The following is a 16,651-nucleotide window of genomic DNA, read 5'->3' as shown; positions in this document are numbered from 1 at the left end:
GGTAGAAAATGTTTGTATCTTCAAAGGACTTCAGTCTTCAGAAGGCTTGTATCTTCAAAGGATTTTAGTCTTCAGAACACTTGCATCTTCAAAGGACTTCAGTCTTCAGGTGTGGTCAGCTTCAGGTGTGGTTCGATCTCTAGTACTTGATCCTCTGATTCTCTCTCAGTTGGGCGAATGTGCTTGACTTGAAGAAGAAAAGCACCAAACGTTCTTGAAGTAGAAGTCTTGGAAGAGTCTTTGGGTCTTCAAGGATCTTCTGTCTTCTAGGAGTGCAGCTTCAGGAGTTTTGGGAGTCTTGTGCTTGTTAATGAATTCTCTCTAGGCTCTCTGAATTTAGAAAATATTTGTATCTTCAAAGGATTTCAGTCTTCAGAAAAGCTTGTATCTTCAAAGGATTTTAGTCTTTAGAATACTTGCATCTTCAAAGGATTTCAGTCTTCAGGTGTGGTTAGCTTTAGGAGTCAAAGAGTCTTCTTATTGTAAAGAATTCCCTATAAGCTCTCTGGAGTATAGAATTATTGCCCCACAAATGAGGACAACTCCTCTATTTATAGAGTTCTCTACTAGAATTCATGGTCTTGGGCTTGGTCGGTCCATGGGCCTGACTAATAGGATTTGGACCTTATTTGATATTTTGATCAAATTAAGCCTATTTATGGGCTAAATTGGACTTTTAGCCCAAATAATAATATCAAATTGGACCAAAGTAATTTTATTAAATCCAACGGTTACGAAGGAAACATGTGGCATCATCGAACTTCGCCAATTTATGTCTTCAACTTCAATTTGGGACAAATGTCAACTTCTAATTAGTCTCGAATTAATTATTTGGAATTTCGTCATTAATTTAGTAAATGAGTGGAATTTGCGATCGGTCCAAAATTTCTCATTCAACATATAGGTTGCAATTTTTTTCATTTAATTTTTGAAGTTTTTCTTTTTCTTTCTTGCTTTCTTTTTTTGGGTAATGAACAATAATTAACTCACTATATTTCTTGCAGGAATATAGTTAAATAAAATGATAAACAAAAAAGAACTCAAAACTTTTGATTCCTAACTTTTCTCTATAATTTCATCATTATCTTCTTCTTTTTCTCCTTCTTCCTGTGTTTTTGCTCTGTATTTTTATTGATGTTTTATATTTTGGAGGATCATCAGAAAACAAATCTCCTTTTTTCATTATTTCTTGCCAAAAAATGTTCCAAAAAAAATCTTCATTTTATGGTTTTTTCCCCTTTTGTATGTGTTCCATACTATTCAACTACATATACATACTTTTCTAAATACTATTAACACTCATTTGATATGTGGAGTCAATTAAATAAAAATATAATTTACAAATTTCTGTGTATAAACATTGCACGTATTGTAGACAAAATAGTATTATTTATATAATCAATAACCCCACAACATACTTTAACAGTCATCGGTCTTATATTAGTCGAAAGTGGTTGTCGAAATTGATTATTGAAGATGATTTTCACTAGAGTTTGTAGTTGCAAGTGGTTTTCGGAGTCTGAAGTTGGTTGCATGAAGGTGGTATTAAAGTTGGTAGCCGAATTTTGTCGTTGGAGGTGGTTTTCGGAGCCCGAAGTTGGTCATCGGAATTGGTCACATAAAGGTGGTCGTCGAAGTTTATCATTGAAGATGATTTTCGCCAGAGTTTTAGTCGAAGGTGGTTGTTGAAGCTCAAAGTTGCTCGCATGAGGGTGGTATTAGAATTGGTTGCTAGAGTTTTTATCGTTGAAAGTGGTTGTCAAAGCCCAAAATTGGTGTCGGAGTTGCTCACTCGAAGGTGGTCATCGAAGGTGATTTTCGTCGAAGTTTATAGTTAAGGTGGTTGTCGAAGTTGGTCATCGGAGTTTTTTTGTCAGAGGTGGTTGCCAAAGTCCAAAATTGGTCGTCAGAGTTACTCGCGTGAATGTGGTCATTGGAGTTAGGTCACTGGAATTATCATTGGAGATGGTTGCCAAAGCCCGAAATTGGTCGTCGAAGTTAGTCACCGAAGTTGTCCTCGAAGGTGGTTTTTGGAGTCCAAAATTGGTTTCTGGAGTGTGGCAGTGATAATCACCGATGGGTGGAGTCATTGAAAGCATTGGAAGAAGGAAGAGTTAGGGTGAGTTGGTAAAATATACCAACTCAACTCCACCAACATCTAAAGTGTTGGGGTCTATGCCCTAAAGCCTCGTAGTTTTATATTAGTTGAATCAATTGTTGATTAGTTTTATATTATTTGTGCAATAATCCATTAACCCAAGATCCAAGGTTATCTGATGTAACTTAAACATGTATATGGAGATATAAAGGTGGATCATATTTAAGTGAAAACTTAAATAGTCTGTAATATATGGATAAGGTTGGGTGCCTTATCTTGGTAACATTACTAATATAACTCACTTTGTAGTTATTACAATTGTTGTAAAGTACTATAAATAATTTGATCTTAATCATTCTTGTGGAGGCATGTGAGCGTGGGGTATCTTATACAAAAGAGTTTGTATAAAGACCGGACCACAAAATGTGAAATCTCTATTTATAACGTCATTACTAGAAGAGACTTACATTTCACTAGGATGACCATAGGTGACTTAACCTTAATCCTGAGTGAGTTGTGAATTCTTGCCTACGAAGGAAATCTTTTGATTTGTATGGATGAGAGTGGCCAAATTCACCAACTCAATAAGCTTACCATTTTGGAGATTCGTCTGATTGGAGAGCTGGGAACACAGCTACACAAGAAAGAATTCACTCCTTCTCTATAGTTAGGGTAAGAAGATAAATTTTTCCCTTAAAGAGTTGATTCTGGGACTTGAACAATGAGGTGCCTCACACTCTCCTGGCCCAAGAGGGGTTCATTCATAGTTGGATTATGACTAATTATTCATTAGAGTGATCATTCATACTTAAAGAGTTAGATGTAACCATAGAGGTAAAACGATAATTTAACCCAGTTGTACTTACGAGCAATTTGTGAAAGGTCAACATACTGTTGATTGGTTATATCCAATGGACACAAAAATATATCTATAGTGTGAAGAGATCAATTTTCGGTCTTTAGTGGAGTGACCGGTAGTTAATGATGTTGATTAATTTTGATGAAAATAGTTCAATCAACTTGTATCATTGGAGCTTCAATCTATAGGTCCATAAGGTCTACTCGTTAGCTCAATGAGAACTAATGAGAATCAAATTAATTTTGGTTTAATTTGAATTTTTTGAATTAATTAAAGGGAATTAATTGTATTAGATACAATTAAATAATATATATTGATACATTATATAATTTTTGAAAGAAATAAATATTTGAATATGACTCAAATATTAATTATATGAATATGGTTCATATAAAATCTATATGTTAAAATTTAATGTAAATATGATTCATATTAAATTTAGATAGTTTTACGAGAAAAATAAATATTTGAACATGATTCAAATATTAATTATGTGATTATGATTCACCTAGAACTATATGTTATGATATGAATATGATTCATATTAATTGAGAGGGGTTGTTATTTGAATATGATTCAAATATTAATTTATATGAATGTGATTCATATTAATACTTTAGGTTATTTGAGAGAATAATAAAATATGTTTTATGTTATATGTGATATAACACTAACTATAGGTTATATATGATATATGTGATATTTCATATAGTTTGTGTATATATATTAAGTGGTTAATTTAATTTAATTAAAATTAAAGGAAAGAGAGTTATAACTTCTTCACCCATTATTTTCTCAAGCTCTCTCTCACGTAACAAACTAGAGAAAAAAAAAATTGGAGAGGAATTCCCTCTCTTTCTCCTCTTGCTCTTTATGTTATGCATATAAGTTTAACAGAGAAGAAAATATCTCCCAATACTCTTCTTCCCTTACCTCTTATCAAAATTAAGTGCAAGCCCACACCTTTGCACGATTCTCATCAATGAGAATAACGGGAAAGACCCTGTGATGGTGTTCGGTTGCAACGTTTGTGAGATGGGAGAAGATGACGCAATTTGAAGAGGAACGTGAAAAATTGGTCTTCAACGGGTATGTGATTGCTTAATCCCTCTTTTCTATTTTCACAGTAGTAGCATGCTTGAATTAATAATGTTTATTAATTGTTTCTGTCACTTAGAATTTTGTATGTTTTGTAAAACGAAATCTAGAGATCGATGCATCCAGTTGCTTTCGGTGCGAAAATTTCAATCCCTTCAATTAGTATTAGAGCCAGGTTAAATCTCTAAATTTCGTTTTTGGAACTTTAATTCAGAGTTTTGATGGGTGCATGATGTATTTTGAATGTATGGGATTTTGCATATTGGATGGTTTCGAAATTGGTGTTAGATTATCACGTTAAAGTGTTTAAAGTTATAATTGTCTGGTGTTTTGAGAATTTAAATTCATGTAATCGAGTCTGTGTCATGGTCGTTCGTGATGGAGTTCTAGCTTCGATTCGGTGTNGTTATAATTGTCTGGTGTTTTGAGAATTTAAATTCATGTAATCGAGTCTGTGTCATGGTCGTTCGTGATGGAGTTCTAGCTTCGATTCGGTGTTTTTTTTTTTTTTTTTTTGAGCAAGAATGGACCAAATTGTATGAACGGGTGAAACAAAGCAAACTTTCTACCTTACAACATCCCAACGCTCCAGCCACAACGTTGCAACGTTCTAGCGTGGCCCTACGTTGTAGTAACTTAAAAGGCAACGTCACAACATTAGCATTAGAGTGTTGCGATGCTTCAGATGGTTAGCATGTGCATTAGGCAACCTTTAGATTGTGGGTTGAAGCCTCCTAGTAGTTTCTTTGCAATTTTTTCCATTTTTTATTTATTAACTTGTAATAATTAATTATTTATTGTATTTTCATTATTAAATTAATGCTTACATTAATTTAATTAACGTTTAGGAAGTCAAACCTTTATTTATGTCATATAATATTATTTAAAATCCAAACCTTAAGATAAACATGTTTCATGCATCATATTTAATATAATATGAGAGTTATATTATATGATTGTATGAATTTTTAAGCATGCACATGCATTTTAATATATGGGTTATATTTAAATGCATGTTTATATAGTTTCATTAATTAATCTAAGAGTTATATTAAAATAATGTATGTTTACTATATGATTTTCTTTGATGTCTTAATATAAGAGTTATATTATGTTTGCTTATTGAAAATGAAAAGCATTGAGCATGACATTACTTAAGAATATAAATGTTATATTCGAATGTGTTGGATTTTATGTCCTAAAACTCATAGTTTGTAATATCATATTCTTGTTCAATAAAGTTGTTATTGAAAATCTTTAGTAAATTTAAATTCTATATTCATGAATCCAATAAACTAAGGTTCCGAGGCTATAAAGTTTAAGTTTGAAGTTTATGTAATGACATAAATGTGGATTAAGTTCAAATATATATAGCCAAAATGGTCTATAGTATATGAATAAGGTTGGGTGCCTTATTCAGGGGACACTATGGATGCGACCCATTTTGTAATTAGTACAAACGATGTGATCCTAAACCGTTCATGTGGAGACATGAAAATGGGGCATCCTATGTAAAGAGTTTACATAAGACTGAACCATGAAATAGTCACTATTTAAGTTCTAAATGTCGTTTAATGTATAAAACTGACTATTTCGTTAAATGATGACCTAGGTAACTTAATCTTAATCCTGAGCTAACTATGAACTCCTGTTCACTCGGAATCATCCTTAGATCTGCATAGGTGAGGGCAGCTCATTATCGCTGGCCCAATAAGCCTCCCATTTCAGGGGTAAGATCAGGTGGATAGTTGGGAATATTGGGTGCAAGACGGAATTTACTCCTACCCGTTATAGGGATAGTAGATAGGTTGTTCCCTTTAGTACTGAATCCAGGTCTTGAACAAGGGGCCCCACCCTTTCATTGGCCCGAGAGGGGTTCGGTTTATAGATTGGACTTTAAACCAATTGTTCATTAGAGGATCAGTGGAACTTAAGGAATAAGATGTAGTCTCGGGGGTAAAACGATTTTTATGACCTAGCCGAGATTACAAAAAACCTGTGAAGGATTAGCTTACTAATCATGGTTATATCATATGGACACAAATATATCTATAGTGAGGGGAGTGCAACTACTGGACTATAGTGGAATGACCTGTGAGTTAACGAATGTTGATTAACTCCATCTAAAGAGTTTAGCCAGCTAATCTCGGATCGTTGGAGCCCATGATCTATAGGTCCATTAGGTTCCCCTACTAGCTCATATGGAATAAACTTAGAACAATATGATAGAATAATTCGAATTGTTCGAATTAGGTGAAGAGAGAGAAACCGACAAGTATATGTGATATAATGGTCGATTTTTCAGTTTAGAGATACAGCTTTAATATTTAAATGTGATTTAAATATCAAGAATATGAATACATTCATATTCGGAAGCTCAAGAATAATGGAAATGGTTAAAGATGTAAAAAGTCAAAGAGTTGACTTTTGACTTTGAAAAGTCAAACTTTGACCGACCTTATATTTAAATGTGATTTGAATTTCGAGAAAATTAATGCGAATTCATGTTCGGGAGGTCAAAATTAGTCTAACACGGGAAAATCATAAAAGTCAAAATGTTGACTTTTAGGTCAAAGTTTGACTTTGACCAAATGACTATTTTGCCATTTGACTAAAGTTAGTAGGAAAATCTAAACTTTTGTTGGATAATTCTACTAACAAAATAGTAGGCTAGGTGTTGGCTTATAGTGGAGACATTAAGCCCACTTAGATAGTGGATTCTAGGTGTTGGGTTTTTATGAAGTTATTTCATGTAATTTTGCAGGACCCTTTTCTATAAATATGGACTTGTCATTTTGGATTAAAAACTTTTGGACATTTTGCAAAAATTAGTTTTTAAAAATTGGGCTGAAAAAATCAAAACCTAACCCAAATTTCACTCTACTATTTCCATCTCTTTTTCTCTCTCGGGTTCTTCATCCATGGGGTCCCACAACCCGGTTCTGCGTCCAGAGGATAGTAGGTCAGCTCTAGTAGTTGTCCGGTTCGTGTTCAAGCGGAGATAGATGAGTTTCGGGAGCTTCAAAGGTAATGTTTCTAAAAAAAACCCCAATTAACTAATTTAGGGTTGTATGTTTAATTTATGCAATTAGAGTAAAATTAATCCTCAATTCCGCTGCGCATGCCTACTTTTCCATCATGTGATATCAGAGCATGTTTTAATTTTACTCAATTGCATGTGGTGGGTCAATTTATTAGATAAAAATGAGATTGGAAACTAAAATAGTTTTTAGATTTTGGCAATTAAATTAAGTTTTTTTTTGTAGTATTAATTTGTAATTGCTCACATATCTATGAGCATTAATGTAGAAAAAGGGTATGTAAATTTTCTAGAGTCATTAGAGTTGAAATTAGGATGTCATTGCTCGGTTCCGAGAAAGAGGACAGCTTCAAATTTGGAAAAAAAAAAGGCTCACAGATCCGAAGTTACTCCCAGACCCGAGAGACGTGCTCCCAGACCCGACTCGAAGCCCAAATCCGACTCTCGCGCTCCGCGCGCTCCACCAGACCCGAGACATACTCAGATCCAACCTGGTTCGCCGCCCGCCTGCTCACACCTGCGCGCCTGTGTTTCCCCCCAGATCCGACCCGATTTCTCGTACGCGTGCGCCCGCTTTCGACGAAGCTTTCCGGCCCGTTTTCGTCGACCCGCCCGCTTCCGTTGACTGCGCCAGCAAACGTTGACCAATCGGTCCAGTTGAGCCGGTTTGACTGGTTCAACCTGTTTTTTGGGTTGGTTCGAGTGTTTGAAGCTGGTTCGAGAGTGGTTTTTTGTACTACACCAAATTATTATTGTAATAATTTAGTTGTTAGCTTAATTTAAGAGCCAAAACCAATCCATTTTAGGGTGTTTAATTAATTATGCATGTTGATGTATGTTTTAATTAAATTTTAAATCTTGTTGTGCATGTTGTATGCCATATAGATTTAAAATCCCACCATAGGTTAACATGTACATGCATTTGATATATGTTATAATTGTTATAATGTATATAATATGCATGTTAAGTTTTTTTAATATAAAGTGTTATATTAAAGCATGATCATTAAGTATGAATGTAGGTTATAGATGTATGATTCTAGGGTTATAATGGTTATAATTCTATTTTGTAATTGTTATAAAATAACCTAGACTTTAAAATCTATAACAAAGGTAAAAGTTGCATGCTCACCTAGGATTAAATTGGTGCAATTTCAATCGGCTTTTCTAAAGAGTTAGAATAGGTCGATTACTTGTTAAACAAAGAGTTATTTACTTACCTGGGGAGATCTTGTCTAAGGTTGGGGGTTCTTAAGATGACAATTTACGGAACACCTCCTACCTGGAGATCAAACTGGCATCTAAGACAAATAACCCTAATTGTAATGAGCATGTGTGAGAGATGTGAGGTAATAAAATTTGTTTATCACCTAGACATCATAGGTTAAAATCCAGTATAAGAGATATACATGGATCTATTACCTAGACTTAGGATATGTTTATTTTAGCCGAAATATATCTCTAAGTATTTTTTTTATATCCTAAACCATTATAGAACACTTCAACTAGAGAGAAGTAGCATATTTTTAGCTTTAGCGTCCCTAAGAGTTCACATCGTGAGGTCCATGCAGGGCATTGGGTCGTGCTTAGAGCGAACTCCCTTCGGAGAGTGTTTGCATGGATCAATATCCAAGGTGAATAGGGGAAGTAGTTCATAGTAAGTGGGTAGTTCATAGTAAGTGGGTAAGGGGTATGTAATAACATATCCCACGGTCTCTTCCATTAGGTCGCACCGTGAGATTCCTATAATGCGCTTGCATGTCTGCCCTGGAGCGACCTTTCCCTTCGGAGGGCTGTATTATAGGATTCAAAACATCGCGAACTCAAAATCTGGATAGGCTCTCTTAGATCAATTTTCATATTGACTTTCCACTTTCAGGAGCATGTTGATTCTGGTTTCTGAAATCCAAAAAAGGAAGGATACACTTACAAGAATTACTAAGATGTTAGTATATTCTTGACCAAAGTAGCGATAACTAAAGTGCTATAGGAATAAAGAGTTATTTTGGGGTTAGCATCTAGTGAAGATTGTCTTAGTTCAAAAGAGGAATAATCGACTGCCCTTCGGTGGAGGTTACTCTAAACTTTTGAAATATCGTTGCAAAATATAATAATGAAGGGTACATTATTAGTTTTTGTTAAATTAAATTGGTTTCTTTGTGATTATAGTTTTTTCTAAAAGAATATGTTTATCTTTTTCAGCATGAATAGCTCAATAATTCAACTCTTAGCTTCCGAGAAACTAAACGGCGATAATTATTCGGCATGGAAATCAAATCTAAACACAATACTGGTAGTTGACGATCTAAAATTTGTCTTAACTGAGGAATGTCCTCAAACCCTAGCCTCAAATGCTAACCAAACTGTTCGGGAAGCATACGATCGATGGGTCAAAGCCAATGAAAAGGCCTGTGTTTACATTCTTGTAACATGTCTGATGTTTTGGCAAAGAAACATGAATTCTTAGCTACGGCTAAAGAGATAATAGATTCATTAAGAGAAATGTTTGGGCAACCATCAAGCTCCCTTAGACACGAGGCAATTAAGCACATTTATACGAAGCGGATGAAGGAGGGGACCTCTGTTAGAGAATATGTCCTAGACATGATGATGTACTTCAATATCGCTGAAGTAAATGGCGGACCCATTGATGAGGCTAACCAGGTTAGCTTTATCTTACAATCTCTTCCGAAGAGTTTTATACCTTTTAAGACAAATGCGTCTTTAAATAAGATAGAATTTAACCTCACTACCCTTCTTAACGAGCTCTAACGATTCCAAAACCTTACTTTAGGTAAAGGGAAGGAAGTGGAAGCAAATGTTGCTACCACTAGGAAAAGATTTATAAGATGATCGTCCTCTAAAAATAAAGCTGGACCCTCTAAAGCTCAAATGAAAAAGAAGGGAAAAGGCCAGGCTCCCAAGATAAAAAAGGGAAAGAAGGATACAGATAAAGGAAAATGTTTCCATTGTAATCAAAATGGGTATTGGAAGAGAAATTGACCAAAGTACCTTGCAGAGAAGAAAGATGAGAAAACGGCACAAGGTAAATATGATTTACTGGTCGTTGAAACATGTTTAGTGGAATATGATACTTCAACCTAGATACTAGATTCATGAGCCACTAATCATATTTGTTTCTCGTTTCAGGAAACTAGTTCTTGGAAAAAGCTTGAAGAAGGTGAGATGACCCTCAAAGTTGGAACATGAGAGGTTGTCTTAGCTGAAGCAGTGGGAGATCTGAAGTTGTTTTTTTAAGGTAGATATCTAGTACTTAAAAGTGTTTTATATGCACCTCTTATAAAGAGGAACTTGATATCTATCGCTTGTATTATAGAACAATTGTATACAATATCTTTTAATATAAATGAAGCATTCATTTTTTGTAAAGGTATTCAAATTTATTCTGCTACACTTGAAGACAAATTATATAAGTTAAGACCAACTAGAGCAAATTTCTTTTTAAATACTGAAATGTTTAGAACATTAGAAACTCAGAATAAAAAACAAAGGTTTTCTTCCAACTCCTATCTATGGCACCTAAGACTTGGTCACATAAATCTCAATAGGATTGGGAGATTGGTCAAGAGTGGACTTTTAAGTCAGTTAGAAGATAACTCTTTACCTCCATGTGAATCCTGTCTTGAAGGAAAGATGACCAAGAGACACTAGAAGAAATTCGGGCTTTAATGTCGGTTGGAAAAAGTGAAATCGAATGTATAATGTCGGTTTCAAAAAAAATAGATCTTTAATGTCGGTTTTAAACCGACATTGAAGATGGGCTTTAATGTCGGTTTTAGGTGTAATGTTTTTTTTTTCTTATTTTATTAAATAATATATCCCTAATTTATCGCGTCCTTCTACGCCCAAATCCTATCTCTGTGTCGCGCCGTTCACCATTCTTCCCTCGCCGGATCTCCTTCACCTTTCTTCACTCGCCGTCGATCTCTTTTATCTTTCTTCGCTCGCCGTCGCTCGTTCTTCATCTTTCTTCGCTCACCGTCGATCTTCTTTCCGTGTCCGTCGATCTCCTTCACGTCGTCACTCGTCTGTGTCCGTCGATCTCTTTCACGTCGTCGATCCAGTTCTCTTCCGTGTCCGTGAGAGAAGTAAGAATACATATATTTTGTTCTCAACCTGCTGTTGACTTTATTGGAAGTAAAGTTGTGTACAAGTAAGCTTGGTTTTATGTTGAATCATTTGGCGATGGATTTATGCTTTTGTTTTTGTTGACGCATATTGTTTTCTACCGCGAGCAATTACTTTGTTTTCAATTTAATTCATTGGCCATTTTCTTTTGTTCTAGCTCCCTAATTAAATCTGGGTTTTATCAATCCAGTTATACCTTTTTAGAAATTTGTTTGCAGTCTGGACTGATTGAGTTGGACTGCCAGCAGGTTTTATTGCTTGTCATCTTTGTTGTTTTTAATTCTTGTTACATGCACATATTATGTGTTGCGAAATGAAAAACGGTGTTGCTCCATGTAGGTGTCTCTTTTTTGTTTTGTCCCTTTAAACTGTTCCAGAATTTGAAACATGTCAGCATTCGTCGTTAGTTCCATTTTTTCCCTTTGAAGTTTTCTTGATTGGGTCAGGTGCTGAAGAGTTGACTTGTTATGTTCTGCGTTTGGTTCCCAAAGTAATTCTAGAGTTACACTGCATGATTGTGTAGATACTTCTTGATTTATATAGCACGTTCGCTAACTTTTTTATTTAGTTTAAGTCTAACCGATGAAGAGTTAACTTGTTATGTTCATCTACACTCTGTTTCCAAAGAAATTCCGAAGTTAGGGTGTATGATTGTATGGATACTTCTTGAATTGAATAGCAGTTCTGCTAATTTTTTGAATTATGATAAAGTCTGCCCATGGTTTGGGGAACACAATATTTATTTTTGAAAACAAAATAGCATTATCATGTCTCCTTGCTCTCTCTCCGTTTCTTAGCTGATATCATGTTAGAAATGGACACAAGAATATCAATCAAATGCAACCAGTTCTTTGGTTTGGAAGGATGAATGAATAAAATATAACCTGCTTGGTTCCTCAGCATATAATGTTACCTTAGTACCTCCACATTATGAACAACCTTTTAAAAGTCTAAAGGTAGCCTTGAAGCTTTTCCTCTCAAATAGATGAAGTGTATAAGGATTAAGCCTCAAAATTATAAACATTTTACAAATTCGAAATTGGCATGACTAAGTATTCCCAAACTCAACAGCCACTTAAAGTATAAAAGAATCACCCCCGAGCCACTTCAAAAATTATAACTTGTAAGAGGATACCTATAACCTCACCACTATTAATAAGATTGACTTATGCTATAAATTTTGTCTTCAATTCTTTTAAAGTCTCAATAACTAATGTAGTAATAGTTCAAATTGTTAACTCAAACTTTTATATTTTTTAAGGAGGCATATTCATATTATTCTTCTACATTACATGCGTGTGGAGACTTTATGTCTTAATGCGTTTTTGTGGAGGCGTAAGCCTCTCAAACCTTTCATGAGAGGTGTGAGGCTCTTATAGTCAAAGGAGGCGTAAATCTAGAGCCTTGTCTTGAGACAAGCCTTAGGGAATAAGTTACTATAGTCTTTTAAAAGATTGATATTGAATAGGTTTCCAATGTTCCTTGGGAAAGTGTTGCATTGTAGGCTTATAAATTCTTTCTATTGTATGGTGTTTCTTAAAATTCAAGAGAGGCATGTAAATTGAAGTAAATGTCAAAGCCTTAAAAAAAGGACTGATGTTCCTGCAAATGCATACTTGCAATGCCTAATTTTTTTAATTTGTTTCACTTTCAGGTGGAATCAATTTTAGACAGAGAATTTCTCATTGGAAGAGCTTCTTGACGAAGAAGAAATAATCCAATAATGTAAAGCCCTCAACAGTCGTTTAGTTAACTTGTAGGACACTTTCTCCATTATATCATTTGCTTGTCTATTACTACTGATCTGATTCTTTTTGCTATCATATATGGTCTATTTCAATATTGTTCAATGTCCTCGTCTTATGAGCTTGGGTGTTAGAATTGTATCATGTATGATTAATATGAGCAGGAATAGGTCTTTATGATTCACCCATATATTTTAACGGACAATTCTTTTTCCCTTCAGTCTACAGGACAGAGCCCAGGTGGAACAACTGTTGCGCTACATTGTTGAAAAACCTCCAGAGGATGCTGAAAGCAAATGGGCATTCAAGTAATATTTTTTTCTAATTATTTACCCTAACACTGCATGCACCACTCAGATTTTTCTTTGTACACTATGCATTCGAACTGTTTTATTGATTACTAATTGTGAATTAGGTTCCTATTTATTGCTTATGAGATCTTTACTTGTGAAATTGATGTTATCTCGAAGACTCTGGTAGAGGAGCAAAAGGTACATGCTCATAGTTCTTTTATGTTTTTTGCTTTTGTTGTGTTGATTATCTAATTGATGATATAATTGTTGTGTTTAACATAAACAATAACATCATAATCTTTACTTTTGACTACAACTAATGGACATGATTTTCTCCTTCTTGAAACCAGACCGACCTCATAGTGCTTTGTTAGCTGGTTATTTCAGCAAGGTACCTTTAAATTTTATTGTATAAATGAATTAATCTCATTCTCTTAAATTTTGTTTTAAGTTCTAGGTTATCACATGGATTTTTTTTTTTTTTTTTTTTTTTTTTTTGGTTTGGATTGGGTTGGGGGAACTTTACATTTTCCTGAAGGGAGTAGTTTTGTATCTTGTAACTTCTCACTATTTTAATAAAAGGTTGTTTATTTTCAAATAAATTAGGTAATCATATGCCTCATGATACGGAAGACAGTTCCACTTATGCACTATGTCTAGGTATGTCAATCTATAAAAGATAACATCAAATAATGTTTACAGCTTACTGAGGTTGATGGTTGTAGGATGCTATAATCTTACCAACATACAGCTGCGTTTTAGTCAAAAATTTTCTTTGAGACTTCTTTGTTCTACGGTTTAGCAATTAAACTGCCATCTCATGCATTCCCCCTTTTGCAGGCTCATAGAGATGTACTGTGCCAATTAGTTGATTTAATTGGAATTACATCTATTATGGAGGTAATGTGGGCCTTTGAAGGCTTCCCTATAAAAAAATACTTTAAATGCTGCTTAGTTTGCACTCTAATAAGAAATGGAGTTTTCTCTGTAGGTTTTGGTGCGACTTGTTGGTGTTGATGATCACGTCTATCCAAATTTTATTGATGTGATGCAATGGTTGTCTGAGAGTGATATGCTGGAAATGATTGTTGATAAGCTGAGTCCATGTGTGCGTGACAAATTGAAGTTTCATTAATATTTGGCCTTTTATATGTTTATATAAATGTGATTATGGTTATAATATTAATTTTTCTCCTCGGATCAGAGTCTGCCTAAGGTTCATGCAAATGCAGCAGAAACATTATGTGTTATAACCCATAATGCCCCATCTGTTCTTATTGCCAAACTATCTAGCTCCAGGTTGACCAAGAACCGCTTCTTTATTTTTCAGTTTTTATGGTAGTATGTAGATAAGTCATCATTGTTTTGACTTATCAATCACTTTTTATGCAGTTTTGTTGCAAGGATATTTGATCATGCTTTGGAAGATTCACATTCAAAGTCTGGCCTTGTGCATTCACTTTGTTTATGCATTTCTTTGTTAGATCCAAAAAGATCATCAGTGTATTCTCCTTTGTTTCACTCTTTCCGAAATCAACATATGTATGAATGTCCAGTTCTTGTTGATCCAGAGACTGTTGGTGCAATGCTCCCTAAACTTGGTTAGTGTATAATGCTAGTTTCATTTATTTGATGGTGCCTTAGTTCACACTTGGCTAGATGTATAAAAGAAACCATAGAAGGCATACAACTATCAATATTAGGTCAATAATCATCAAAGTTTCAAAGAAATATTTAATCATTATTGTTCTGATATTGATAGGTGTGTGCGCTTTGTGGTTTCTCTTATACATCTAGCCCATTGATTTGGCATGCATGTACACAACAGGAAAGCAGCATTGTGAGTAGCACTATGAATACATCAGCTTGGTCTCCATAATTGCAAATATTTGATTTACTTGTGGGAAGTAAAATTCTTCTATTAGTTTCTGATAGCACTTGTCTTACAGGTGATTTGTTAAAACTCTTAAACTTGTCATCTGATGATAAAGTATTACCTATAACATATGGAGAATTACGGCCTCCTCTTGGAAAACATCGTTTGAAGGTATGTGCTTAATTTGTGTTGTATAAATTTATATGTTCAAGGTATGGCTCTCTGCTAGAAGTTAGGTTTAAGAGAATTTTGTTTTAGAACTTGATATTGTTCTTGTGTGTTGTGATGTGTGTTTTCTTGACTCATATCCTAACTTTAATTTTGCTTCTTTGCAATAAACTTTCAGGAATTATCGACATGGATTTGATTACCACGGAAGTATCGGCAAGCGAAAGGATGCGAAGGGAGAGTTTATTATCGGCAACTTGTAACATTATTATGGAGAAAATGCAACTTGGAGGACCCTCCATGCGCCTGGCCGAGGTCTACTGCTAACTTTTACTGTGTGTAGTAACTTTACTTTTTAAGTTGAAGTTAAATTCTAAATCTTTCCAATCCTTCTGTAGTTGTTGGATGAGCTGAAGATGAAGAACCCTGATAATGAAGTCCATCTCAACAACGTATATTACACCTCTTAATCTTTTAAACCCTCCCAAATTTGTAGATAAATAAAATTGTGTTGCCTTTACACGGAAGATTTTGTTGCCTTTGTAAAATCATAATTTTTGTATTACTTGTAATTTGTGTTTTCAAGGCTTGAATTATTGTACGCCTTTTAAATTATAATTCTATAGCAGAATTTGCGGATTAAATGTAATAGATTTACAATCCATACATGAATAATATGTCATAGTCATAGCGTTCGATGATAATGTGTCATGTTATATTTTTTAATCGAAAAAATGAATTTGGCAAGGGAACTTTAAAAAACGGACAATAATTGATAAAATGGATAGATTCGGACTTCAATGTCCATTAAGAATTAAAAAAAAAAAAAAAAAACAGGTTTTAATGTCGGTTGCAACCGACATTAAAGGGCTTTAATAACACTATCTTTAATGTCGGTTGCCAACCGACATTAAAGCCCGAATTTCTTCTAGTGAGATCTTTTACTGGAAAAGGAAAAGGTCTCAGAGCCGAAGTACCCTTAAAGCTCGTACATTCGGACCTTTGTGGACCAATGAATGTCAAGGCTCAAGGTGGGTATGAATATTTCATCAGTTTTATTAATGATTATTCAAGGTATGGTCATGTTTATCTGTTTCATCACAAGTCTGATTCTCTTGAAAAGTTCAAAGAATATAAGGCTGAAGTTGAGAATGAATTAGGTAAAACAATAAAGACACTTCGATCAGATCGAGGTGAAGAGTATATGGACATACGATTCTAAGACTATTTGATAGAAAACGGGATCCAGTCACAACTCTCTACACCTAGTATGCCTCAGCAGAACAGTGTATCAGAAAGAAGAAACCGAACCTTATTAGATATGG

The 16,651-nt window shown here is 34.5% G+C and overlaps 1 pseudogene; it reads left to right on the top strand.

Moving 5' to 3' along the window:
* The first annotated feature begins 9,597 nt into the window (after positions 1 to 9,597).
* On the top strand, positions 9,598 to 15,796 carry LOC120088905 (annotated as a pseudogene).
* The last annotated feature ends 855 nt before the right edge of the window (positions 15,797 to 16,651 follow it).

The sequence above is a fragment of the Benincasa hispida genome, chromosome 10, assembly GCF_009727055.1.
Source record: "Benincasa hispida cultivar B227 chromosome 10, ASM972705v1, whole genome shotgun sequence".
NCBI lineage: Eukaryota > Viridiplantae > Streptophyta > Magnoliopsida > Cucurbitales > Cucurbitaceae > Benincasa > Benincasa hispida.
Note: the sequence above shows the minus strand (reverse complement) of the source record. Positions and strands in the feature narration are given on the sequence as shown.